The 26,928-nt window shown below is 39.2% G+C and overlaps 1 protein-coding gene across 1 annotated transcript in view; it reads left to right on the forward strand.

The window, feature by feature from the left end:
• MEI4 (meiotic double-stranded break formation protein 4) overlaps positions 1-26,928 on the forward strand; it is a gene marked incomplete at its 3' end in the record, with an annotated part of 189,583 nt that overhangs the window by 112,194 nt on the left and 50,461 nt on the right. The window lies entirely within an intron of this gene.

The following is a 26,928-nucleotide window of genomic DNA, read 5'->3' on the forward strand; positions in this document are numbered from 1 at the left end:
CACATGTAGATGTATCTTTGATGTATTTATGGGGAGCAAGGTGATCTCCACATCTTACTCCTCCGCCATCTTGAAGGTCTCTCCCCTGTAGTGGCTCTTTTAAAGAGCTAGTGAAGATTAAAGCCAAAAACAAGTACTTTTGGTGCTCATGCTTGTTACGAGATCTTCTCTGAAGGGAAAAACAAACTTGAGAAAAATAAATGCAGTAGTCTAATGGGATCCTCTTGAGTTGGTCCTTCTGTCTGGTGTTGCTTGCGTCAGTAGAGTGAGACCAAGTTCAGTTCAGAAGCAAAGGAAAGCTTTACTCATGGATCAAAGAATGAAGAGGTGCGAGCTCCTGCTCTAGACTCCAGGCTCTTCCCCAAAAGGCTGTCTATATTTATCCATTGATCACCCCAAGTTCTTTCCATCCAAAGTTTTCTTCACTTTGCCCTTGTCTTCCCCCTATGAACACATTAACCTGCGATGTGGGAAATACTTTTAAGTGATGCTTGAGAACTGGAAATTGGCTGGTAGCTTTCCTCCATTAAAGAGATCCAACAACTGCCTTAGGAAGGAAATAATAAGAGCCTTTCTTTTTAACTGGGATTTAATATTTCCTACATATATCTTGGTGTTGGTTTCAGTGTATCGATTTTGTTTGCAAGAAGAGGTCCTTCAGTTTCCTATATCTGATCTTTTGTTTTTTTCTAGGAAGATTTACTTACTTTGAGCTTTGAGAATTTATTCTGATTCATTTGTTCTATTTTCTTCTTCAAGAAAGTCTGATTTTCACAATATCTAACCTTTATATGTACCTGCTTTTCTTATTTTCTTTTCTTCATTTATTTCCTCCATGTATTATTTAAGTTTGTGTTTGCTTTTTACTGAGCTTTCTGAGAACATAAGCCTTATTTATTTTTTTTACCATGTTATCCCTTTTCTCACTATGCAGTGTGTGGCTTTACTTAACACATCCACCGAATGTCAGTATTGGGATAAGCTTTCTTTTGATGCAGGTTAAAATGAATATAAAAGTATGTCTAAAAAAATAACTTTTAAATAAATAGACATAAGAAAATGGAAACAGACCTCTTCAGAATACTAAACAAAAAGAGACTCCTGGGACCATTTTCCTTTTTCTTTAAGTCCAACCTTCAGAGGTGCCTTCAGTACAGTTAAGTGTTGAAATCATGTTTTAGTCATTAAAATTGTCTTATTTTCTCTTTGTTCTTGAAGAATAGTTCTGCTAGGTACACAGTTATTTCTAGGTATCTTGAAGATAATATACCAAAGACTTATGGCTTTAATTGTTGCTATTGAGGAATTACGTTGTCAGTCTGTTCTTTTCTGTTAGTATACGTTATGCTTCCCTTATCTATAAATTCTTGTTGTTCCTTATGCCTGGAAAACTTTCTTCCTTTATATTTTCCTATATTGTTTCCTGTCCAGATTTCTCTCTTTAAAAGAAAAAGCAGGGGCTTCCCTGGTGACGCAGTGGTTGAGAGTCCGCCTGCCAATGCAGGGGATGCGGGTTCATGCCCTGGTCTGGGAGGATCCCACATGCCGCGGAGTGGCTATGCCCGTGAGCCTTGGCCACTGAGCCTGCGCGTCCGGAGCCTGTGCTCTGCAACGGGAGAGGCCACAACAGTGAGAGGCCCGTGTACCACAAAAAAAAAAAAAGCAAAACTCTATAAACATATATCTTGTCATTCTATTCTCTATGTCTCTTAACCTCTATTCACATATTAAACATCCTTTCTTGGGAATACCCTGGTGGTCCACTGGTTAGGACTCAGTTCTTTCACTGCTGTGGCCCAGGTTCAATCCCTGGTCAGGCAAATAAGATCCCACAAGCCATGTCATGGCCAAAAAATGTCTTCTATTTTTTATATTTCTATATTCTGGATGATTTCTTTATATCCATTTCTAACTTACTACCTTTCACTTTAACTGTGACTAAACTGCTATTTCTCTCATTAACTGTGTATAATTTTAATATTTTATTTTTCAGCTTCAGTTACTTTTATTTTTTCAAATCTCATCATTTCATTCATAGTTATTTTATAGCCTATATTTCATAAATCTAGTTATGTCTGAAGTCGTCAGAGATCCAAATTTGTTACGTTGTTATTGCTGTTTAATGGATGATGGCTTATTTTCAAGTTTATTTGGTCAGTTTTTATTATAAGCCCATATTTGAATTTAATCTGTGTTTATCCTGAAGAACTAAGTTGGGAATGTTTTCCTCAAGAGTGGTTTTGTAGTAGTTTCTCTGGTGAATTCTACCAAGTGTTTAAGGAATTAATGCCAATCTGTCTCAAAGTCTTCCAAATAATTGAAGAGGCTGGAGCACTCCCAAATGTATTATACATTAAAATACTTTGGGGCTTCCCTGGTGGCGCAGTGGTTGAGAGTCCGCCTGCCGATGCAGGGGACATGGGTTCGTGCCCCGGTCTGGGAGGATTCCACATGCCGCGGAGCGGCTGGGCCTGTGAGCCATGGCCGCTGAGCCTGCGCGTCCGGAGCCTGTACTCCGCAACGGGAGAGGCCACAGCAGTGAGAGGCCCGTGTACCGCAAAAAAATAAAATAAAATAAAATACTTTGGAGACTTCCCTGGTGGCACAGTGGTTAAGAATCTGCCTGCCAATGTTAGGGACACGGGTTTGAGCCCTGGTCTGGGAAGATCCCACCTGCCACGGAGCAGGTGCACCACAACTACTGAACCTGTGCTCTAGAGCCTGCAAGCCATAACTACTGAGCCTGTACACCACAACTACTGAAGCCTATGTGCCTAAACCCCATGCTCCACAATGAGAGAATCCACCACAATGAGAAGCCCGTGCACCACAATGAAGAGTAGCCCCTGCTCACCACAACTAGAGAAAGCCCTTGCACAGCAACAGAGACCCAACACAGCCAGAAATAAATTAAACAAAAAAATAGTTTGGAATAAGTATAACCAAGGAAGTGAAAAATCTGTACACTGAAAACTTAAAGATGTTGGAGAAAGAAGTTAAGATACAAATAAATAGAAAAATATTCTATATTCATTGCTCAGAAAAAATTAATGTTAAAATGTCCATACTACCCAAAACCATCTATAGATTGAATGGCATCCCTATTAAAATTCAAATGGCATTTTTCACAGAAATAGAAACCCCAATCCTAAAATTCTTATGGAACCACAAAAGACCACAAATAACCAAAACAATCCTAAGAAAGAAGTACAAAGCTGGAGGCATCACACATTTCCAAACCATGCTACAAAGCTATAGTAATTAAAACAGTATGGTTCTGACATAAAAATAGACACATAGACCAATGGAACAGAATACAGAGCTGAAATAAATCCTCCACATATATGGTCAACTAATATTTGACAAGGGAGGCAAGAGCACTCAATGGGGAAGGGATAGTCTCTTCAACAAATTGTATTGGGAAAACTGTATAACCACATGCAGAAAAATGAAATCAGACTCCTAGTCCTATCTTATACCACTCACAAATATTAATTTGAAATGGATTAAAGGTTTAAACATAAGAGCTAACACTATAAAATTCCTGGGAGAAAACAGGGAAGAAGCTCTTTAACATTGGTCTTGGCAGTGAATTTTTTGGATATGACACCAAAGCACATGCAACGAAAGCAAAATTCAACAAGTGGGACTACATCAAACTTCAAAGCTTCTACACAGCAAAAGAAAGAATCACCAAAATGAAAAGGCAACCTACAGAATGGGAGAAAATAAAGAACTTGTACAACTGAATAACAAAAAAACATACAATCTGTTTAAAACTGGGCAGAGGAACTGAACAGGCATTTTTCCAAAGAAGGCATAAACATGACCAACAGGTACATGAAAGAACGCTCAATATCACAAATCAACAGGCAAATGCAAAACAAAACCACAAGGAGATATCACCTTACACGTGTTAGAACAGCTGTCATAAAAAAGTCAAGAGATAAATGTTGATGAGGATGTAGAGAAAGGGGCCCTGGTGCACTGTTGGTGGGAATGTAAAATGTACAGCCAGTAGGGAAAATAGTATGGAGGTTCCTCAAAAAATTAAAATTGGAACTACTATATGATCCAGCAATTCCACTTCTGGTTATATATCCAAAGGAAATGAAATCAGGATCTCAAAGAGATATCCTTATTCCCATGTTCATTGTAGCATTATTCATAATGGCCAAGATAAGGAAGGAAACAACATAAGTGTCTATCTATAGATGAATGGGTAAAGATGATGTGGCATATATACATATAATGGAATATTATTCAGTCACAAGAAAGAAGGAAATCCTGCCATTTTTGACAACATGGGTGGAGCTTGAGGGCAGTATGCAAAGTGAAATAAGTCAGACAGAGAGAGACAAATGCCATATGATATCACTTAGAAGTGAATTCTAAAAAAGCTGAACTCATAGAAAGAGAGTAGAATGGTGTTTATGAAGGGCTGTTGGGTGGAAGAAACTGGGAGATGTTGGTCAAGGGGTACAGACTTTCAGCTATAAGATGAACAAGTCCTAGGGACCTAATGTACAGCATGGTGATTATAGTTAATCATATTGTATTATATACTTGAAAGATGCTAAGAGTGTAGATCTTAAACTTTTACTACAGAAAAAGAAACAGTGATTATGTGAGGTGATGGAGGTGTTCACTAACCCTACAGTAGTAATCATTTCACAATATGTAAGTGCATCCAATCATCAAATTATATATCTGAAACATACACAAGATTATATATCAATTATATCTCAGTAAAGCTAGAAAAAAAGTGTTTTTATATTTGCATCTTCTAGTTGCCAGAAGAAATTAGCTGACTTTCTCAGCTTGGGGTCCTGGAATATGCAGTAGTATAAATTTGAACTGCAGACCCCATGTAGACATAGCTGACTTTTCACGTCCTTAGAGGTGATTATTACTAGTTCTTCCACTGGTATTATTATTACTAATTTGGAAGTTTCTTTTGCTAGTAGATGTTTCCCAGGACGCCTTTCATTAGTACTTTAGCCCTTTAGACTTAATCTGGGGAATCTCAGGATTTCGCTTGCGTCAGAAGAGCCCAGTCATTAGTTGAGAATTCTGTGCTGTTACTACTTGTTTACTGACAAGGCAGCCCCAGCTTATCCATTTCTAAAAGTTAATTGTCTGATTTCATCTTTTTTCCCTTTATTTCCTCTTTGTCTTTTGGCCTCTGAGGATCCCTCCTTCTTTCTTAAGAATTCAACAATGCATTAAAATATACTGCTTTATCTAGTGTTAAGATACATTATCAAGAGCTAGAAATAAGATAAGAGGTCGACTAGTCATCCTCTCAGTGACATACTAGGGCCTTATCTAATAGGCTAACCCAAGGAGTATTGAAATGTCTGGGAATGTACTTCATCAGAGCCCTGACTCTGTAATGTTCCGTATTAACACATTGATTCTTGTCTAGTATAGATGCAAATGATTCTGTACAGTTGAAAAGATAAGCCCTACTAGGCACAACCATTTGTGTTAATGCATAAATGCATAAACTCTCTCAAAGCTTATAAAAAGAAAAGAAAAAGATTAGCCTGGAGGTTACGTTAGGGATTTATTCTGTAAGGTATTAAGCAGTTTTTTTTAAATTTTTTTTATTAGTTTCTGCTTTATAACAAAGTGAATCAGTTATACATATACATCTGTTCCCACATCCCTTCCCTCATGCATCTCCCTCCCTCCCACCCTCCCCATCCCACCCCTCCAGGCGGTCACAAAGCACCGAGCTGATCTCCCTGTGCTCTGCGGCTGCTTCCCACTAGCTATCTACCTTATGTTTGGTAGTGTATATATGTCCATGCCTCTCTTTCGCTTTGTCACAGCTTACCCTTCCCCCTCCCCATATCCTCAAGTGCATTCTCAAGTACGTCTGTGTCTTTATTCCCAATTTACCCCTAGGTTCTTCATGACATTTCTTTTTAATTCCATATATATGTGTTAGCATACGGTATTTGTCTTTCTCTTTCTGACTTACTTCACTCTGTATGACAGACTCTCGGTCCATCCACCTCATTACACATAACTCAGTTTCATTTCTTTTTATGGCTGAGTAATATTCCATTGTATATATGTGCCACATCTTCTTTCTCCATTCATCCGATGATGGACACTTAGGTTGTTTCCATCTCCAGGCTATTGTGAATAGAGCTGCAATGAACATTTTGGTACATGTCTCTTTTTGAATTATGGTTTTCTCAGGGTATATGCCTAGTAGTGGGATTGCTGGGTCATATGGTAGTTCTATTTGTAGTTTTTTAAGGAACCTCCATACTGTTCTCCATAGTGGCTGTACCAATTCACATTCCCACCAGCAGTGCAAGAGTGTTCCCTTTTCTCCACACCCTCTCCAGCATTTATTGTTTCTAGATTTCTCGATGATGGCCATCCTGACTGGTGTGAGATGATATCTCATTGTAGTTTTGATTTGCATTTCTCTAATGATTAGTGTTGTTGAGCATTCTTTCATGAGTTTGTTGGCAATCTGTATATCTTCTTTGGAGAAATGCCTATTTAGGTCTTCTGCCCATTTTTGGATTCGGTTGTTTGTTTTTTTGCTATTGAGCTGCATGAGCTGTTTATAAATTTTGGAGATTAATCCTTTGTCAGTTGCTTCATTTGCAAATATTTTCTCCCATTCTGAGGGTTGTCTTTTGGTCTTGTTTATGGTTTCCTTTGCTGTGCAAAAGCTTTGAAGTTTCATTAGATCCCATTTGTTTATCTTTGTTTTTATTTCCATTTCTCTAGGAGGTGGGTCCAAAAGGATCTTGCTGTGATTTATGTCATAGAGTGCTCTGCCTATGTTTTCCTCTAAGAGTTTGATAGTTTCTGGCCTTACATTTAGGTCTTTAATCCATTTTGAGCTTATTTTTGTGTATGGTGTTAAGGAGTGATCTAATCTCATACTTTTACATGTCCCTGTCCAGTTTTCCCAGCACCACTTATTGAAGAGGCTGTCCTTTCTCCACTATACATTCCTGCCTCCTTTATCAAAGATAAGTTGACCATATGTGCGTGTGTTTATCTCTGGGCTTTCTATCCAGTTCCATTGATCTATCTTTGTTTTTGTGCCAGTACCACACTGTCTTGATTACTGTAGCTTTGTAGTATAGTCTGAAGTCAGGGAGCCTGATTCCTCCAGCTCCGTTTTCCGTTCTCAAGATTGCTTTGGCTATTCGGGGCCTTTTGTTTTTCCAAACAAATTTTGAAATTTTTTGTTCTAGTTCTGTGAAAAATGCCAGTGGTAGTTTGATAGGGATTGCATTGAATCTGTAGATTGCTTTGGGTAGTAGAGTCATTTTCACAATATTGATTCTTCCAATCCAGGAGCATGGTATATCTCTCCATCTATTTGTATCATCTTTAATTTCTTTCATCAGTGTCTTATAATTTTCTGCATACAGGTCTTTTGTCTCCTTAGGTAGGTTTATTCCTAGATATTTTATTCTTTTTGTTGCAATGGTAAATGGGAGTGTTTTCTTCATTTCACTTTCAGATTTTTCATCATTAGTGTACAGAAATGCCAGAGATTTCTGTGCATTAATTTTGTATCCTGCTACTTTACCAAATTCATTGATTAGCTCTAGTAGTTTTCTGGTAGCATCTTTAGGATTCTCTATGTATAGTATCATGTCCTCTGCAAACAGTGACAGCTTTACTTCTTCTTTTCCAATTTGGATTCCTTTTATTTCCTTTTCTTCTCTGATTGCTGTGGCTAAAATTTCCAAAACTAGGTTGAATAAGAGTGGTGAGAGTGGACAGCCTTGTCTTGTTCCTGATCTTAGTGGAAATGGTTTCAGTTTTTCACCATTGAGGACAATGCTGGCTGTGGGTTTGTCATATATGGCCTTTATTATGTTGAGGAAAGTTCCCTCTATGCCTACTTTCTGCAGGGTTTTTATCATAAATGGGTGTTGAATTTTGTCGAAAGCTTTCTCTGCTTATGATTTTCTCCTTCAATTTGTTAATATGGTGTATCACGTTGATTGATTTGTGTATATTGAAGAACCCTTGCATTCCTGGAATAAACCCCACTTGATCATGGTGTATGATCCTTTTAATGTGCTGTTGGATTCTGTTTGCTAGTATTTTGTTGAGGATTTTTGCATCTATGTTCATCAGTGATATTGGCCTGTAGTTTTCTTTCTTTGTGACATCCTTGCCTGGTTTTGGTATCAAGGTGATGGTGGCCTCGTAGAATGAGTTTGGGAGTGTTCCTTCCTCTGAAATTGTTTGGAAGAGTTTGAGAAGGATGGGTGTTAGCTCTTCTCTAAATGTTTGATAGAATTCGCCTGTGAAGCCATCTGGTCCTGGGCTTTTGTTTGTTGGAATATTTTTAATCACAGTTTCAATTTCAGTGCTTGTGATTGGTCTGTTCATATTTTCTATTTCTTCCTCATTCAGTCTTGGTAGGTTGTGCATTTCTAAGAATTTGTCCATTTCTTCCAGGTCATCATTTTATTGGCTTGTAGTAATCTCATGATCTTTTGTATTTCTGCAGTGTCAGTTGTTACTTCTCCTTTATCATTTCTAATTCTATTGATTTGAGTCTTCTCCCTTTTTTTCTTGATGAGTCTGGATAATGGTTTGTCAATTTTGTTTATCTTCTCAAAGAACCAGCTTTTAGTTTTATTGATCTTTGCTATCATTTCCTTCATTTCTTTTTCATTTATTTCTGATCTGATCTTTATGATTTCTTTCCTTCTACTAACTTTGGGGGTTTTTTGTTCTTCTTTCTCTAATTGCTTTAGGTGCAGGGTCAGGTTGTTTACTCGAGATGTTTCCTGTTTCTTAAGGTGGGATTGTATTGCTATAAACTTCCCCCTTAGAACTGCTTTTGCTGTGTCCCATAAGTTTTGGGTCATCGTATCTCCATTGTCATTTGTTTCTAGGTATTTTTTGATTTCCTCTTTGATTTCTTCAGTGATCACTTCGTTATTAAGTAGTGTATTGTTTAGCCTCCATGTGTTTGTATTTTTTACAGATCTTTTCCTGTAATTGATATCTAGTCTCATAGCATTGTGGTCAGAAAAGATACTTGATACAATTTCAATTTTCTTAAATTTACCAAGGCTTGATTTGTGACCCAAGATATGATCTATCCTGGAGAATGTTCCATGAGCACTTGAGAAAAATATGTATTCTGTTGTTTTTGGATGGAATGTCCTATAAATATCAATTAAGTCCATCTTGTTAAGTGTATCATTTAAAGCTTGTGTCTCCTTATTTATTTTCATTTTGGATGATCTGTCCATTGGTGAAAGTGGGGTGTTCAAGTCCCCTACTATGAGTGTGTTACTGTCGATTTCCCCTTTTATGGCTGTTAGGATTTGCCTTATGTATTGAGGTGCTCCTATGTTGGGTGCATAAATATTTATAATTGTTATATCTTCTTCTTGGATCGATCCCTTGTTCATTATGTAGTGTCCTTCTTTGTCTCTTCTAATAGTCTTTATTTTAAAGTCTATTTTGTCTGATATAAGAATTGCTACTCCAGCTTTCTTTTGATTTCCATTTGCATGGAATATCTTTTTCCATCCCCTTACTTTCAATCTGTATGTGTCTCTAGGTCTGAAGTGGGTCTCTTGTAGACAGCATATATATGGGTCTTGTTTTTGTATCCATTCAGCCACTCTGTGTCTTTTGGTGGGAGCATTTAGTCCATTTACATTTAAGGTAATTATTGATATGTATGTTCCTATTCCCATTTCCTTAATTGCTTTGGGTTCGTTATTGTAGGTATATTCCTTCTGTTGTGTTTCTTGCCTAGAGAAGTTCCTTTAGCATTTGTTGTAAAGCTGGTTTGGTGGTGCTGAACTCTCTCAGCTTTTGCTTGTCTGTAAACGTTTTAATTTCTCCATCAAATCTGAATGAGATCCTTGCTGGGTAGAGTAATCTTGGTTGCAGGTTTTTCTCCTTCATCACTTTAATTATGTCCTGCCACTCCCTTCTGGCTTGTAGAGTTTCTGCTGAGAGATCAGCTGTTATCCTGATGGGGATTCCCTTGTGTGTTATTTGTTGTTTTTCCCTTGCTGCTTTTAATATGATTTCTTTGTGTTTAATTTTTGACAGTTTGATTAATATGTGTCTTGGCGTATTTCTCCTTGGATTTATTCTGTATGGGACTCTCTGTGCCTCCTGGACTTGATTAACTATTTCCTTTCCCATATTAGGGAAGTTTTCAACTATAATCTCTTCAAATATTTTCTCAGTCCCTTTCTTTTTCTCTTCTTCTTCTGGAACCCCTATAATTCGAATGTTGGTGCGTTTAATGTTGTCCCAGAGGTCTCTGAGACTGTCCTCTGTTCTTTTCATTCTTTTCTCTTTATTTTGCTCTGCAGCAGTTATTTCCACTCTTTTATCTTCCACCTCACTTATCCGTTCTTCTGCCTCAGTTATTCTGCTATTGATCCCATCTAGAGTATTTTTCATTTCATTTATTGTGTTTTTAATCAATGCTTGATTCATCTTTAGTTCTTCTAGGTCCTTGTTAACTGTTTCTTGCATTTTGTCTATTCTATTTCCAAGATTTTGGATGTTGGAAATAGAATCTTGGATCATCTTTACTATCATTATGCTGAATTCTTTTTCAGGTAGACTGCCTATTACCTCTTCATTTGTTAGGTCTGGTAGGTTTTTATCTTGCTCCTTCACCTGCTGTGTGTTTTTCTGTCTTCTCATTTTGCTTATGTTACTGTGTTTGGGGTCTCCTTTTTGCAGGCTGCAGATTCGTAGTCCCCGTTGTTTTTGGTGTCTGTCCCCAGTGGCTAAGGTTGTTTCAGTAGGTTGTGTAGGCTTCCTGGTGGGGGGGGGACTAGTGCCTGTGTTCTGGTGGTTGAGGCTCAATCTTGTCTTTCTGGTGGACAGGTCCGTGTCTGGTGGTGTGTTTTGGGGTGCCTGTGGCCTTATTATGTTTTTAGGCAGCCTCTCTGCTAATGGGTGGGGTTGTGTTCCTGTCTTGCTAGTTGCTTGGCATAGGGTGACCAGCACTGTAGCTTGCTGGTCGTTGACTGAAGCTGGGTGCTGGTGTTGAGATGGAGATCTCTGGGAGATTTTCGCTGCTTGATATTATGTGGAGCTGGGAGGTCTCTTGTGGACCCGAGGTATTAACCAGTTTTGTATCTAACCTAGCAGTCTTATTACAGTATTCTTTGTTTAAAGGCAATGCTCAATTCCTCAAATGTTCTTTACCCTCATTAATGATACAAATACACCACTGATGTGTTCACTCCAAATTTGTAGGAGTCACGTCTTAAACTTTTTGAAAAGAATCCTTTCACATCAGGATCAAGTCGGATTGCATTTTGAAAGCTTTTTAAATTATCTTGCCCACCATAGGCAGAAGTAACCACTAAAGCAAAAGTAATCTTATTTTATTCTTTATTGAATTCTAAGTGACAGTGGGGACTAGCTCAGTCATTTGCACAAGGTCTACACTCAGTCAAAGTTTGCTATAAAGAATGAATGAATGTACGACCATTTACTTTTGACTATTATAGCTTTAATTTTGTTGTGTCCTATTCTTTAGAATCATGGCATTTTCATTAATAATCTCCTACCTCATAGGAAATCTTAACACATGCAGTTGTTTAAAAAAAATCATTTTATGTAATTAATTGCAGCAGTAACTTTTACTCTAAACTGTATAACATATTTACTTTTGTAGTATATATTTTTTCATGAGTGAGAGCCTTGAAATTTTTTTACTGTGATTTACTTTTGATTGAGTTTGGATTGCTTACCATCACTCTTGTTGTGCTGAAGTTCTAAGATCTTTGTAAAACAGCTTCTCTTCCACAGATCGGCACTGCTCAGATCCTGGAGGGCTAGGGCGGTGGCAGGGCCCTTCATATGGTTTGTGTAAAGCCGTGGTTAGTTCCAGAGGTCAATTCTGTGGACATTTCTACCTCTAAATTGCTTGACTACTGTGGTCACCTCCATTCTGATAATCCAGATTTATATTAATAGCTACAGTTTATATTGCTGAATATTTTGGTTATTTCAGAAGTTTCATAGGTGTGCTTGTAACATTTATGGGAAGAGGGTTTTCATACCTGTTTATTTCCCCAGCTTTCCTGGAGTAACATTCCCTAGAATATATATTTTTTGTTCTACGTAGACTTTGGTTTTCTTGTTTTATATAATTAATGCATGTTAACTATAGAATACTAGGGAAATAAAGGGGTAAAATATAATGTTAGATGTTTCAGGAAGTAGGAAACAATTATCAGTGCATTGTCCACCCAGATTTAGGGCTGATACCATCTGTACCTGTGTATTTGAGTCTCTTTTCCCTTACAGTTCAGCTTGTTTCCAGTGTTGGTCTAGTAACAGAAGTCAATACTTTATAGTCCAGCAATTGTATCTTTAATTCAAAGTGGTAATAACATTCTTACCAAAATATGGCAAGTGGTTAAACATTCTCCATGAATGCTCTTGGAGGCGTTCAGATTAATTATGCCTCCATGAGAGATTGGGATATGATAGCTTTAGGTATGCAATGGTTAAGAGCACAAGACAATTCTGATTCTAATGTGTATTTGATCTAACTTTGAACAGACTACTCTCTCTCAACTGAATTCCTATTATTTAGATTGAGATTACACCTCCTCCTAGGATTGTTTTGAGGAGTAAATGATATAATATATAGACACTAAGCATTGTGCATAATGCAACATAAAAGCTTAATAAATTGCAGTGTATTTTTACTGATATTATTTTCTGCTACTCTGTTGCCATGTTATCCTGTAAGTTTTACTTTACTGGCAGCAGAGATAATAGGCATTCAAGTTGAAAAAAAAAATCTAAATCTAGTACTAGACTCTACCACTCACCATGTAACCTTAACATTTTTGAGTCTTAATTGCCTCATTTTTCAAATTCTTTTAAAAATGGGGAATGCCATTATCAGTGTTGTCAGGATACTAAATGGAGTATCCCAACTCTTTTGCCTAAATTCTTAGGCAGAAGAAACTAGCATAGTTCTTGTTGTTCTAACAGACATTTTTAGTTGGTTTAACTTAGTTTCCTTCATTAGTAGAGTTATACAAATAGATATCATAGAAATAGAAGGCGTGGTTCAGCATCCTAATGCCTATCCAAGGCAGTCCTTCCATATAACCAATCTCTACTACTTGTTTGGTTATTCAGTGATAATTATGTACCTTTGATCTCAAACTGTTTTCTTCAGATTGTTTCCCAGAATTCAGTGTGAACTTGCTAGCACTCACATGTTTGCTGTTATTCTTTTGTGAAGTGTGATATGATGTATCTCTTACTAGCATGTACATCTTTAAACACATGTCAGTGACTCAAGGATAGGAACCATTTGAATAAATGACAAAGCATAGAATTTCTACAACCCGCTCAGATCCTTTTGAGCATATAAAATGCCATGTTATTATTATTATTTACTTCTGACTTCCATTCAAATGTCACACAGTCCCCAGTGATAAGGAAATGAAATTTTGTTCAGTTAATCTGCTGCCTTTGAGAAGTTTCATAAATAAGCAAGATCCACTCTGCATATAGGCAGATGGCTGTTTTAAAGTTTATTGGGTAGGGTGCCACATCCTTCCAGATTCTCAGTCACATTGGCTTGAACAAAATGACAAAGTCTAACAGAAATCACTGCCTAGCCCATGTCTGAGCCTATGTGAGAAATCTTATAGGAAATATGAAGACCTTTATGAAGGTACCACTATTCCCTTTTGGGACCTTTTGGATTCTTCTGGATGTTAATTGTCCTTAGCACCAACCTGAGTAGGTACTTAGCATATTAAAAAAAGATATTTCCAATATCTATAGTTACAATTATTGTTTTCACCAGTTATAGGAATTTAAATAAACACAACTTTTCACATATCCCTATTAAATTTCACTTAATTAGGGCTAGTTATTGTAGCTGAGGGAGTTCATTTGAATCTTGATTTTGCTACCACAGCACTAACTGTCTGTTCCAGTATTACATAGTTTAAATTTTGATTTGCAAGATTTTGTTCAAATTATTCATTAAAAATGTTACCAGGGCTTCCCTGGTGGCGCAGTGGTTGAGAGTCTGCCTGCCGATGCAGGGGACACGGGTTTGTGCCCCAGTCCGGGAAGATCCCACATGCTGCAGAGCGGCTGGGCCCGTGAGCCATGGCCGCTGAGCCTGCACCTCCGGAGCCTGTGCTCCGCAGCGGGAGAGGCCACAACGGTGAGAGGCCCGCGTACCGCAAAAAAAAAAAAAATTTCAGCATAGTAATGTCTAGAATTGTCCCAGTATCCACATATATATTATTCTATGAATCAAGACGTCTACTCTCATATTTTTTTAAATCCGTGTGTCACTTGCCCATTTCTATTCCTTAGCACCTTTTTTCTGATTTCTCAACAGTTATCATGAATATATTATCAGTCATATTTACAAGTACCTTGTGTACTTTAGGATAAAATTCTTTAAACTTTGAGCTCAGTTCAAGTAGTTCAGTTCTCACAGTATGTCTTTTTTAATCACATCTGAAGCTTTACAAAGCACTTACATCTGCTCTACCCAGTAATCACTGAATTTGAACTTCTAATTCTGCATTATATTATCTTCTATTTATACTATTTTTTATTATCTCCAGATTGAAGATCATCCCTTTGAATGGGAAAAATGGGAAGTAAATGCATAGGGTTTTTTTTGGTCATCTGTTAGCCCTGTACCACCATTTTTTACTCCTTGCCCTAAACTTAATCAAACGTTTGCCTACCTTTTGATTGTTTTTAAAGCCTTGCTTTATTTTGAAGCTCCATGACACACGAAGTATTTGAGTGTCTTCACATAGTGGGACGTTGCCCCTTCTACCTATTTCCCCAGCAGTCAGTTGACCCATATCTGTGTGCTTAACTCTTCCTCAAGCCCTGGGCTCTCAGCTGTTCCATGGCGAGGATTTGAGGAGACCTGGATAATTTCATCTCAAATCAGTAGTGCTTCTAGAACTGCAGACCTCATATTCTAATCCCAGTAAGCATATTTTGTGCTTTGCCCGTGTCTGGCAGGCATGGGAACTGAGTTCCTGTCTTATTTCTCTCTGCTTGGTTCCCTGCATTGTCAGCCTTCCCAATTTCTTACTTTATCCTCAAAACTGAGATCCTGCAGTGTACAGCTGATCATGGATTTTCAAACATGACCTCTTCTCAGACCCTTCTTTCTTGTATTGAACTTGATTGCCAGGGTGCCTGTCACTTCTTGCTGTTCTTCTGACAAGGTCTGAACTTGTCTACTATTACTGTCTTTCTAAACACACTTGGTTGGAGTTATTCCTCCCGCCGATCAGTGTTATCCAACACTAGGTTTCTCCTTTGGAAACCTGCTAAGCTCTAGTTTGTAGATTTCTCCTTAGTGGCGCCTCTGAGGAGAAGATTTCCAGAATTCTGCCCACAGACCTATGCACTGTCTTTAGAGCAAAAGCCCTACTATAATGAAGGCCTACCTGTAACATTGCCTTAAAGGACTGGGATGTACCTGTGTCAGGCATATGTGCATATCTCTGGCCAACAATAGTGCTTGATCTAGGCATTCTTGGCCATACCTTGTTCCTCCTCATTGTCACCCTTTTTCCCTCTTTTTTTTTTTTTTTTTTGCACGGGCCTCTCACTGTTGTGGCTTTTCCCGTTGCGGAGCTCAGGCTCCGGACACGCAGGCTCAGCGGCCATGGCTCACGGGCCCAGCCGCTCCGCAGCATGTGGGATCTTCCCGGACCGGGGCACGAACCCGCGTCCCCTACATCGGCAGGCGGACTCTCAACGACTGCGCCACCAGGGAAGCCCTCTTTTTTTTTTTTTTTAACTGGGGTGTACTCTTAGTCAGGAGATAGGCACCCTCTGAGAGTCTCTTATCACTGCAGTCACAAAGACATGATGTTCCCTGAGAGCTAAAGCCAAAGGCACAGATCCTGTTATTTCTTCACCCAGCCTGTTCCTTCTTTGGCACTTCAGTCCAGAGCCCAGTCATTCCTGCACTTCTCCTTGAGAGAAGAAATAGGGTAGAGGAGATGTAAGCGCTTCATAAAGCTACATGTGGGATGAAAGAAAGACATTTCCATACTTCCATTTTGTTATCTTCTTTTCTTGGAGTTGAAAATAGCTGACATTTATTGGGCATTTCTACGTGCCAAGCACTATTACAAGTACCTATGTGTATTAACTCATCTATTTTTCAAAACAAGCCTATGAAACTTTAACTCTTCTTAACCCCCTTTTACAAGTGAGAAAACTGAGATGCAGAGAAGTGTGGTAACTTCCCAATGGTCACATAGGGAGTACTTTGCAGAGTCAAGTTTTGAACAGGCGTCTGGCTTCAGAGTCTGAACTCCTAGTGACCAGATTATCTCACCTCTCAGAGGTGGGGATAGTAGTAGAAATAGCTATAAGTATCCTAGTAGTGGCTATAGCAGCAGCAGAGGGATAGGCAAGTTACACCCCAAGTTACGGGAGCCTCCTGAGAGGTTAGGTGATGGACATTTTAGAGAATATAGAGATGATTACAGAATCCATAGTGTTGTATATCCCAAATATTCATGAGAATGCTACACAGCAGTACCACTTGGATGATACAATTCTGTTACAAATTTCATTTCCTATCTTTAATGGCTGAAGTTAATTTTTTTTGAAGCAAAAAGGGAACCAAAGGAGATGCTGTATGTAATTTTTTTTTTGCTTCCCACCCACAATTCTTAGGTTTATTGATGTATCTTATATACTATAGGAAGAATGTATTGATAATTTAGTTGTTTCTAACCCAAGTTTCTTGCACATGTTTAAGAAAAATATATATTAAGGGAAGTTATATATAAAATACATATTCAAAAAGTGATTTGATTCTAAAATGAAATGAAGATAATTCTGTTTATATTAGCATGAAAATAACAAAATACTTAGGAATGAATTATCAAGAGAAGTACAAGATATCCTTGCTAAAAACTACCAGACATTGTTGAAATAAATCAAAGAGAAAAATATTTCATGTTCAGGGATTATATTTTTAAGATGGTAATATTCCTCAAATTGATCTAGAGATCCCACACAATCCCTACTAAAATCCCAGCCACATTTGTTTTCAGAAATTGACAAGCTGACACTAAAGTTCACATGGAAATAAAAAGGACCCAGAGGCCTTCCCTGGTGGCGCAGTGGTTGAGAGTCCGCCTGCTGATGCAGGGGACACGGGTTCGTGCCCTGGTCTGGGAGGATCCCACGTGCCGCGGAGCGGCTGGGCCCGTGAGCCATGGCGGCTGGGCCTGAGCGTCCGGAGCCTGTGCTCCACAACGGGAGAGGCTGCAACAGTGAGAGGCCTGTGTACCGCAAAAAAAAAAAAAGGGGGGGGGGCCCAGAATAACCAAAATAATCTTCAAAAAGGAGAACAAAGTTGGAGGATTCACATGTCCTAAATACAAAACTTGCTACAAATCTATAGCAAAGAGTAAGGGTTAAGGATACGTATATATATTAATGTAATAGAATTGAGGATCTGTCAGTAAACCCTTAAATTTGTAGACAGTTGATTTCAGCAAGGGTACTAAAGCAATTCAGTGTGGTAAAGATAGTTTTTTCAACAAATGGTCCTGGAACAACTGCATATCCACATGCAAATGGACCATATACCAAAACTAACTCAAAATGGATTGTAAGTTAAAGAACTAAAACTGTAAATTCTGAGGAGCAAACATAGGAGTAATTATTTCTGACCTAGGGCTAGGCATTTGTTTCTTAGATGTGAAACCAAACACAGAGATGCCAAAAGACAAAAAATAAATAAACGTTTGTGCTATTAATGATAACAGGAAAATAGACAGACATCCCACAGAATGGGAGAAAATTTTTGCAAGTCATATATCTGATACGGGACCTATATCCAGACTATATAAGGAACTCTTAAAACTCAATAATAAAAAAAGATACATAAACCAATAAAGATAGGCAAATGAGTTGAGTAGATATTTCTGCAAAGGAAATATACAGATGGCCAATAAACAACATGAAAAGATGCTCAGAAGCATTAGTCCTTCAGGGAAGTAGAAACCAAAAGCACAGTGAGATACCAGTTCGCATCCAGTAGGATGGCTAAAATAAAAAAGATGGCAGGTGTTGATGAGGATGGAACAAGGATGTGGAGAAACTCATCATTGTCCATGGCTGGTGGGCATATAAAATGGTGTAGTCACTTTGAAACACAGTTTGGCATTTCCTCAAAAAGTTAAATATAGAGTTATCATGTTACTGAGCAGTTCCACTCCTAGGTTTGTGTTCAAGAGAGTTGAAACATGTATCTATCCAAAAACATGCACATGAATGTTCATAGCATCAATATTCCTAATAGCCAAAAAATGGAAACAACCCAAATGTCCGTCAGTTGATGGGTGGATAAACAAAAATAGTATATTCATAAATACAATGGACTATGATTTGGCCGTTAAAAAGAATGGCATACTGATACATGCTACAGAATTTATGAACTTCGAAAACATATTCCCAATGGCACAAGTCAGACAGGAACACCACCTGCAGTATCATTCTGTGACATGAAATGTCCAGATAGGTAAACCTATAGAGACAGAGTAGAGACAGGATGTAGATTAGTGGTTGCCAGGGGCTGTTGGGGGAGGGGTGGCAAATGGAGAGCTGTTATCCAAAATAAAAAGATCAAATTGCAAAAGTCAGTGTTGGCTGATGAGAGGTGGGCAATGTAACCTCTAAGGCCCTCAAAGGCAGCTTAGCTTCTGCTTTCCAGATGAATGAAGTTAAGAAATAGTGAACGGTCAGTTACTTTGATTTAGGCTTTTCTTCCCGTGCTTCCCCGCTAAATTTGCCTCCAAGAGCATCTTCAGCTGTATTACACAAGGGTCTATATGTTGTATTTTCATGCAGCAGGATTCAGGTGGTCAGCAATTAGTGGAGTGAGTGTCCACAGGGAGTGGGGGCTCAGAGGAAACCCTCCAGGTCACAGGAAAGCCACAGAGGAAGGGTCAGCTTGGCAGGAACCTTCTGGGCTGCAGACAAGCCACCCTGATGCCTGCAGAAGGCACCCAGGGCAGGAGGACTTCAGGCTGCTGGTTTCTGCGGAGAGAGGGTTGTGGGAGGATTATCGCCAGGCTAGGGTGAGCTTGCAAGGTCTTCAGGGGGCCTCATGTTCTGGATGGGCAGCTGGGGCTGATCTCCACCAGATGTGCTCCCATTGGCGCCGCAGGCCCGCTGTGCAGCAGCCAGAAACAGCAGGAAACCTTCTTTCTCCTGCAGTTAATCCTTTCTCAGCATCCTGTGCTGAGAAACCTACTGTGTTGCTCGTGTAAAGGAGAGATATTTAAAAGAATGGTGTCTGCTATCGCTGATCATATGTTGAAGGGTGAATTTGGAGCTGAGAGGTGATAAATTGATCATTGGCTCATGCCCTTATTTCTTATGCTATAATTGTCCCATATATTACATCCACATCCAAGACAATATTGTATATATTTTTACTTGTATTTTGAAGAAATTAAGGGGGAAATAAACTTTTATATTTATCCAAATAGTTACCATTTTAGATGGACTTCATTTCTTCATGAAGATTCAAATTTTCCACTAGTATCATTTCTACTAAGCATAAAAATAATTTATCTTAGCATTTCTTATACTGTGGCTCTGTGGGTTACCTATTTTCTTACTTTTACTTCTTATCTGAAAATATCTATTTTACCTGAAAATATCTATTTTACCTTCATTCTTGAAGGATTTTTTGCTGGATATAGAATACTAGGTTGACATTTCTTTTTTTCCCAGCAATTTAAAGATAATAATCTAGTCTTTTCAAACCACCCTAGTTTCTGATGGGAAGTCCACAGTTATTTGTATTATGTGCCCTGTAAGGTGTCATTTTTCTCTGATTGCTCTCAACTTTGTCTCTTTATCCACAGTTTTAAGGGTTTGGCTCTGATATGCCTAGGCTTTACTTTTTCTTTTTATATTTGTTGCTTGGGTTCAATGAGATTCTTTAATGTATGTCTTTGGCCAAATTCAGGGAGTTTTCAGCCATTATTTGTTCAAACATTTTCTGCCTGTTCTGACCCATTTCTCCTTCTGGATCCCAGTTACACTTGATAGACCTGTGTGTATTGTCCCATGAGCCCCTGAGATTCTGTTCATTCCTCAGGGTGCATAAATTCTACTGACTTGTATTCAAGTTCATAGACTCTTTCCTCAGTCATCTTCATTCTGCTCCTGAGCTCATCTGCCTTGAGTTTTTATTTCACACGTTCTTGAATCTCTGCTTGGTTCTCTTTACTCTTTTCTCTTTCTCTGCTGAACTTGTATCTTTGGGATCAGTGCTCACATTAAGCACAGTTCTGAAATTCGTCTTAAAATCTCTTCTTGTAAACCACACCACAGAATCAGGGTTGCTGCTGCTTCTGCCACGATCGAGGCAGCACAGAGATAGAAGTTTCCAGAGCTGCCAGTCCCAGATCGAAAGCACTTCTGTCATCATCAGGAATCTCCTGAATCAGGAACACTTCTGCCATCTGTTCCAGAATCCTGCTGCATCTTCTAGGAACCGTATCATCATTCAAAAGGGATGCCCTGCAACCTGCCTTTCACCTCAAGTAATTCTGACTATGTCTTACATAAGGTCGACTTACTACAAACATTTACGTTATATCCAGAACCCTCTCTGAAAGAGAGTTTTAGCCTCTTCAGCACTGGAAGCATGCTTGAAGAATATTTGAGTGGTGATCCCAGTCTACCTGCTGTGGACTGCTCCTCTAATTATTCAGTGTTCATAGACTCCCTTTTTCCCGTATTCAAACTTCCACCAAATCTCAATAGCAACAGCAGTGTGCTGTGAAAACGTAATGCACCAGTGCTCTATAGAAACAAACATCTGTAGACCTCTTATCAAAAGGAAGGATTCAATCTCGATCTTTTCGTGTGATATAGTGTGATGTGATGATCATCCCTATGCTAGTTCAGTCACAGTTCTAGTTTGATACTTTGTAATTCATGGACTAAATTATAAAATACACAAACACGCACACATACCCACAAAGAAGGAATAAAGTAACCCATCATGGCCTTCGGTTCTACAACTGGTTATAAGTCCATAGTTTGTATTGATTTTCTCCCTCCACTGCCAGTTACATTCTCCCTTTGTCCTCAGCCAGAACCTCACTTAGTTGATCTACCCAGAGTTTCATCCCTGAAGGATCTGACCTTTTGGTCATCTTGCCTCATGAGGTTGCTGTAGTAATCTATTTATTTCTGCCACTGGGACGTGTCAGAAATAGAGGGCAATCCCTGGCTTCCAGATGTAATCTTCCCTGCTGACACGGCACTGTAAATGCCTGTTTTCCTCCACCATAGCGGTCAATTGCACCAGCCAACACAGGAACTTCTTTTTTGCCATTGGTACAGTGGCATGAAGAAATCCATGTAGCCAGGTGGCAATCTCAGCTTCCAGTCCACGGAGCCATTGTTTGGTCCTTTGGTCGGAACCCTTTTCATGTGGTTATGTAGACCTCTAAGACAAAATCCAATGCCACAAGGATGGCAATAACACTTTGCCAATAAACCATTAGATGTAATATCGAGAGTTCCCAGTCTGACCTTCATACCTTGGCTCCTGAACCTGTATATTCTGGATGTGGGAGAAAGAGCATCGGATATTGGTCACTGGTTTAGAACATAAGTTTCCTATCCCTCAACCTTATAAGAAGTGGTATTCCAGTTGGAACTAACTGTTCAAGGAAAATTTACTTCTGTTTTTAGTTCCCCCTTGATCCCAATTTTGTATCTAGTACAACTACTTGATGATGGAGTATCACTGTGTATACCTAACCTTAGGTGATACCCAGTTCAGATGAGCAGCTCTGGGCGTATAGTCACGTGGTGTCCCACTATCAGGCACGCATTCAGTCATTACTGGGGCCAAATAGCATAAGCAAGGAGTTTTTCTTTTTTTCTATAAAGGGTAATATTTACTTGTCAAGAAAGTTATGACTTTCTTCCCAAACCCAAGTGCCCCCCACCCCGTGATTGTCTCATTAGGGTCAGCTACAGGTGTACTGATTAGTTCCAGGAATAGTGGCTCTTACTGGTCATAAGGTCCATGGGGCAGAGCCTCTTGTTCCCCAACGTAGACCAGCTAGAGATCTTAATATGCTCCTCTGGACCCTGCTCAAAGTTCACAGCCTTGTGGTTTCTCAATATGTGCATCTGAGTAGAAAACCAAAGAAATATATGTTGCCTCAAATATCCAGAGACCCATCAAGCATTGTATCTGTTTATTAGTGATAGTAAGTACATCTAAAGCAACATGTTTTTCACTTTAGGGGTGTATTCCAACATGCCTAAGACCCAGAAACTGCCCAAGTGTATCAGGCACCTGAATTCTGGGGTTCCCTCTCTGGAATTCATGTGATTTACCAGGGCCCTCAAAACCCCTGCCATATCAGCATGATGTCATCAGTACAGTGCACTGGCACGATGTCCTGTGGAACATTTCCATGATCAGAATCCTATGAACTATTAAGTAATGGCCCGGAGCCAGCAAGTTGACATAGCCTTAATAGGACAGGAAAAGTGCCCTGCTATCTCCTAGGTGAACGCAGACCCCCAGATCAAGACCTGTCTAATATGTGTCAGAGGCTGGGAGCTACAGCTGGAACAGTAATTAGCACTGTGTAATTACAAACACCACCCGATTAATTTTGTGATAACTCACTGTTATTCTCCAAGATCCTTCAATGTCCTGAACAGGTCAAATAGGCACATTTATTGGGCATGTGGTAGGCATTTCCACCCCTGAATATTTCAAGACTTCAGCGTGGCACTGACCTCTGTGAATCTTCCAGGTGGATATATAGATCCAAGCACCTTTGGGAAGACTGAGTTTACAGCAATGACTCCCTAAACCAGTGGGTCACCAAGATAGCATCCCGCTGCTTCTACTAGGATTGAGAACCTGGAAGCGCAGGAAGCCTCTGGACCAGCTGCACGATAAGCCAGAACTGTGCCGCCTCTGCTACAGTCCGAACCAGCAAAACGCATGCCCTGAGCCCCCTCCTCTTCTTCCATAACGCACGGCTAAATCTGGTTCCCAAATGAGTGCTCTGATTGGCAGAACTCAAACCTCCTCCAAAATCCTAACTGCAGAGGAATCTGGGGAAATCTGTCCCTGAAATGCAGAAAGATGTGCTAGAGTAGAAAATGATGGCGTGGGTGTTGGCAGGTCCTCCCGCGGTTTCCGCTGCAGTTGCCTCATGCGTAATGTGAGCCCAGGCCTCCACGTCAGCCTCCCTCAAAGTTCCACTGCATTTACAAAAGGGCAAGTGACAATTAAAATGTAAGGAAGGGATTCCCTGGTGGTGCAGTGGTTGAGAGTCCTCCTGCCGATGCAGGGGACGCGGGTTCGTGCCCCGGTCCGGGAGGATCCCACATGCCATGCAGCGGCTGTGCCTGTGAGCCATGGCCGCTGAGCCTGCGCGTCCGGAGCCTGTGCTCTGCAACGGGAGAGGCCACAACAGTGAGAGGCCTATTTATTTATAAATAAATAAATAAAATATAAGGAAGAAAAGAGGCCATTTTATAATAATATTCACAGAATTTTAAATCACCTTAATGGCTCTATACTTAGTCTTTGCTCTCGTTTGAACCTCAGTCATACTGGGGAGACAGTCACAGTTCATAGCTGTATTGTGGAAAATTTCTTTGTGGTGAGCTTTCCTTCTCAGCAATGTCCTCTAAAAGGACTGTATTAACTCTAGACAAATGGATTTTACTTCTAGTATTTAACTTCTTAAGGGTCAATGAATTACACGTATAACCTTCAATGCTTTTACATTATTATCCTACATTATAACGTTTAACACTTATTGGGCACTTGCTAGGGCCTTGACACTATGTTAATCACTTTTGCTGTCTAACTTAATATGCACGACTCTAGGTATTGGGTGCTGTCCCAGTCACTGATTTGCAGATGTGTAAGCTGAGACATAAAAGGTTAAGTAAGTTGCTAGTACAAGTTAGTAAGCATGGAGTTGGGATTTGACTCAGGCAGTGTTGGGCTCCAGAGTCTGTAGCCTACCCTGTCACACTTTCATTTCATCCCCATTCTGTAAAGTCCCTTTCAGTTTATGGTGAAATTTTTCTTCTCTTTAAGTTATCTCCTAAAGATTAAATATTGAGGAAAAAAGATAAATAAACAATTAAAGCATCAGTGAAATACTCAACCGAAGTTTTTAGGGCTTAGGTAAAAGTACTCTTTTTTCAGGTACAAATTAAAATGTTGTAAAACATGTGACATCTAATAAGTCATACTGGAGAGTTACAAAAGATGGGAGTCTTAGCTGATTACATTGTTAGGAAATAACAATAATAAATAACTATGATTTTCTATGATAATAAATTGATGTGGTTTTAGTTTTAAATTTGATAAGTCGATTTCAAAAATTATTATTAACAGCTAGTTATGCATGTCCAGATTTATATTAGAAATTTCTTTTGAAGTCTATAATCCATTCACTTTCTTAGTGTCACTGATTAACTTTTTTTTTTTTTTTTTTTTTTTTTGGCGGTATGCGGACCTCTCGCTGCTGTGGCCTCTCCTGTTGCGGAGCACAGCCTCCGGACGCGCAGGCCCAGCGGCCGTGGCTCATGGGCTCAGCCGCTCCGTGGCATGTGGGATCTTCCCAGACCGGGGCACGAACCCGTGTCCCCTGCATCGGCAGGCGGACTCTCAACCACTGTGCCACCAAGGAAGCCCCACTGATTAACTTTGAAAGTTAAAGTATATTATTAAAATATCAGTTTGAGAAATATCTATATTAAGTATACATCGTAAAGGACACAGATGGCATTTCCTAGTTTCATATGGCATTAGTTATTTAAGCATTGTCATTTAAACATTTTACATATAAAAGCAGTGTCTCCTCAATCTGATTTTAAGCCCATAGAGAACAGTGGCAAGGCAGATGCTGTTTCTGTGTTTTGAGATACCCCATGGAGCCTCCTTTCTCCCAGATATATTAAAGGAAAGATTTAATGAAATTCCAGATAGAGTTATATGCAACTTAATGTGAATTATAGTCAAATGGCCTTTCTCCTACTAACTATAGGGGATATAGTTTATTGTCTCCCACAATCCTTTGAAATTTATTTAATGACGAGTTCTTTTGCTGCCTCTAGATGAAAATTCAGAGTCCCACATTTCTTTCTCCTCATTCTAAAACATTGTGACTTTAGACTTTTGACTAGTGGAAAATAAACGCCCACGCCCACACCCACACCTGTCCCTCTGCAACGTGGAGGTGGGACTCTCCTCAAAAACGTCTTCAAACTTTTTCCTCTTACCCTGTTTATCCACCTCTACCTCTATATCTCCATATCTATTGGGTGGGCCAAAAGGTTTGTTTGATTTTTTCTCCGTTAGATGGCTTTAGTAGCACTTAGTTGTCTTTAACTTCATTCCAAACAATTTTGTTAAGACTGTATGTGACAGCTGTCATATCAACGTGCTTTTAAAAAAAAGACATCAAAATTGGTGAATTTTTGTGTATCTATTTTAATATTGAAGCTGGAAGAAAAAAAGCAACAGTTTGGCATATTATGCTTTATTATTTCAAGAAAGGTAAAAATGCAACAGAAACACACAAAAAGATTTGTGCAGTGTGTGGAGAAGGTGCTGTGACTGATTGAACGTGTCTGAAGTGGTTTGCGAAGTTTCTTGCTGGAGATTTCTCGCTGGATGATGCTCCACAGTCGGGTAGACCAGTTGAAGTTGATAACGATCAAATTGAAACAATAATTGAGATGTTATACCACACGGGAGATAGCCGACATACTCAAATCCAACTTATCCAAATCAAGCGTGAAAAGCATTTGCACAAGCTTGGTTATGTGAATCGCTTTGATGTTTGGGTTCCACATAAGTTAAGTGAACAAAACCTTCTTGACCATATTTCCACATGAGATTCTCTGCTGAAATGTAATGAAAACGTTCCATTTTAAAAACAAATTGTGACGGGCAATGAAAAGTGGATACTGTACAACTGTGTGGCACAGAAGAGATTTTGGAGCAAGTGAAACGAATCACTACCAACTATACCAAAGGCAGGTCTTCATCCAGAGAAGGTGATGTTGTGTATATGGTGGGATTGGAAGGGAATGCTCTATTATGAGCTCCTTCCAGAAAACCAAACGATTAATTCCAACAAGTACTGCTCCCAGTTAGACCAACTGAAAGCTGCACTCAATGAAAAGTGTTCAGAATTAGTCAACAGAAAACGCATAATCTTCCATCAAGATAACGCAAGACTACACGTTTCTTTGATGACCAGGCAAAAATTGCTACAGCTTGGCTGGGAAGTTCTGATTCATCTGCCATATTCACCAGATGTTGCACCTTCAGATTTCCATTGATTTAGGTCTTTACAAAATTCTCTTAATGGAAAAAATTTCCATTCCCTGGAAGACTGTAAAAGGTACCTGGAACAGTTCTTTGCTCAAAAAGATAAAAAGTTTTGGATAGATGGAATTATGAAGTTGCCTGAAAAATGGCAGAAGGTAGTGGAGCAAAAGGGTGAATACGTTGTTCAATAAAGTTCTTGGTGAAAAGGAAAGCTGTGTCTTTTATTTTTACTTAAAAAAATGAAGGCACTTTTTGGCCCACCCAATATATTTAGTGGGTAAGGGCTTGAGAGTCTTGTTTTATCATCTTGATTCATTCTGTATGTACTTTCTCTAAATGATATGATCTTTTGGTTCTTCAGCTAAGACTTCCATTTTAGCACCTTGTCACACATTTCAAAATATTAACTGCTATAAAATTTCATTACTTGTATTATGATAGTCTGTCTGTTTCACAGTTTTGCTTGAGACTGACCCAGAATTATGTTGACACTTTTTGTACTCCCTGCAGCATGG

The sequence above is a fragment of the Mesoplodon mirus genome (genome assembly GCF_964341445.2).
Source record: "Mesoplodon mirus genome assembly, chromosome: 10".
NCBI classification, from domain to species: domain Eukaryota; kingdom Metazoa; phylum Chordata; class Mammalia; order Artiodactyla; family Ziphiidae; genus Mesoplodon; species Mesoplodon mirus.